We start from the raw sequence: 2,703 nt of genomic DNA, 5'->3' as shown, positions 1-2,703 counted from the left end.
GAGAGTCTGGAAGAAGAAGTTAGACTTAAATCAGAAAAAGTCAAATCTAAATCTGAAGCTTCTGGTAAAAAGAAACTTCCAAAACTCAAAGGCATTGTGATAAAAGAAAGGACAAATTCTGAAGCAACCAAAGATAAATCACAACTGCAGATAGATCCAAGGTCCAAGGGCAAAGAGAAAGTTGGTGAACCTATCAAGGTTTATGTGCCTCCTGTGAATGTAGAATTTATTGATGAAAATGCTGATCTTGCTCTGACTTCAAGAAAAGTTTCTAAGACAACCTCTGACATGACTCAAGTTGTTCAGAGTCAAGAGATAGTTAGTTCTGATATCACAAAGAAGCAAGTAACCTCTGACATAGCTCAAGTTAAATTGATATCAGAAGATATATCAAAGGAAACCTCTGATATTGCTCATGTTAAACCTTCAAAAATACTCCTACCAGGATTCACTAAAGCCAAACAGACTCAACCTTTGAAGACTGCTGCAAGTGGTTTTGAAGCAAGAGTGGTTACTGGAAAGGAAGCAAGAGATAAAACTGGATTGGGAAGTGCTGATGAAAGAAGAATACAGAACACAACCAATGATCCAACTTCCTTAAGTGAACTAGGTATTGGAGCAACTCCTGAGAGATTGAATCAACTAGAATCTGTACAAATGGTTTACCATACCTACTTGAAAGAACACATCTTGTTGTACTTCATGAAAAATGGTAGGGTTTATCATATAAGGGAAAATGCCATTCCACTGAAGTATTTTGAAGAGCTGGAACATGTATTATTCTTACTTCAAGTGAATGACAAAATAACAGAAAGTGCTGCAAACTTTTTGAAGAGTCAAATTCAGAAACAGAAAAAGCTTTATTCTGTTAAGTCTGACAACTCATATCTTCCAAAGTACAGAGATCACAAGGGTGATATTGTTGAGATGAAGCCCAATTCTACCAAGATTATAACTACCTTTCTGGGTTACAGGGCTGTGGAATTCAATCTTGAGTCTGACAAGGCATATTTGATCATACTGGATCAGGACATAAGGAAAGCTAGAATTAATGATCTCAAGGCTGCAATCTTTCAAATTGGTGAAGATACTGCAGAACTTAAAGATGCTAAAAGGAGGATGGTTGATGAACTTAGAAATGCTGAGAGATGTTTATTGAAGAACTATCTCAGAACAACTCCTGACATCAGAGAGATCAGAAGATGAAGCCAAGTCAAGATCTACAACTACTTAAATTCTGATATGGATATAGACTGAAGTTGTTATCAGAAGTTAAAGATTGGTAAAGCTTTAAGGACTGTAAGTTGTAGTTATCTAGTCAAATTCTCATGCATTTGTACTTAATGTTTTTGACATCATCAAATATCTGTTAAACTTGTATATTATGCTAATTTACAAGTTGGGGGAGATTGTTAGATATATTTGATAATGTCATGGCTAATGTGATTTATGTTTAGTTTTCAGATCTTACTTAAACAGGATAAATCAGTACTTACTGGAAGTCAGGACTTAAGGATATCGGTACTTATATTATCAGGAGATAATCATCAGAAGATGGATATCAGGACTTAACTACTGAAGGACGTTCAGATAAAGAAGGCAGCTGGTTAAAGGAAAGAGGATCGAGACAAACATAAGAAGAGATGTGCATGAAGAAGGAATTCTATGAAGAATAGAATACTTGGAAGAAAAGATATCTGATTGATATATTTTAGGAAGCAGAATTATATTCCATATCAATTAGCGATTATCTTGTAACTGTGTAGTATATAAACACAGACATAGGGTTTACACTAAAAGTGTTATAATAATTAAGAAGATTATTCATTGTAACCCTAGCAGCTCTCGTGATATTTGTTCATCACTAAGAGAGAACAGTTCCACACTGTAACAGAGTGTATTGTTTCAATAAAGTTTGTTTTCTGTTACTTGAGTTATTAAAGTTCGATTTGATTGTGCTATACACTGTATTCACCCCCCTCTACAGTGTGTATGACCTAACACCTTCGATCAAGGCACTTTACAATTATCTCTTAAATAATTAATTAAATAATTGCCTAAATTTTGTAACTCTGTCTTTAATTAAAAATTCAAAATTATGTCATCAATTAAGCCATCAACTTCCCTCCTATCACCAGCAGCCATGGCTACCACCGGTAGCCGCTCAATTTTCGGTGACATCCGATATTTGATTTCTTCCATGATTTTTTACTACCTAAAGCCCGATCTATCTTTATGCCTGGCCCATTTTTCTAATTTTTGAACCAAAATCCGAATTTCGGCCAGACTTCAACACAAACACACACTCTCTCCCCCATCTCTCTCTCTATCTCTCTCTCTTGTCTTCTTGTTCTTCTCTGTTCTCCCTCACTCTCGCTCACCTCCCTTCGCTCACCAACGAAACGTCGCCACCACCATTGGTGGTGACTTTGACCATCAATAGGCGCACACGCCCTTAAAGTTTGAGCAACTTGTAACTTCTGATATCTTCATAAAGTAAATATTTTATTTTATATAAATATATAGTATATCCAAAGGAATATGTATATGTACAGAAGTCTTTTTTTGAAAGGAAATGAACTTCATTTATTCAAAGAAGAGTTATATATGAGTTTCCTGAACATAATTTTCAGAAGAGACCAAAACGCGTTATAATTATTAACCAAACAAGGTACTATAGCTAACAAATGAATCACCTTATCG

Source organism: Apium graveolens, chromosome 6 (genome assembly GCF_009905375.1).
Source record: "Apium graveolens cultivar Ventura chromosome 6, ASM990537v1, whole genome shotgun sequence".
NCBI classification, from domain to species: Eukaryota; Viridiplantae; Streptophyta; class Magnoliopsida; order Apiales; family Apiaceae; genus Apium; species Apium graveolens.
This window is presented reverse-complemented; position numbering follows the sequence as displayed.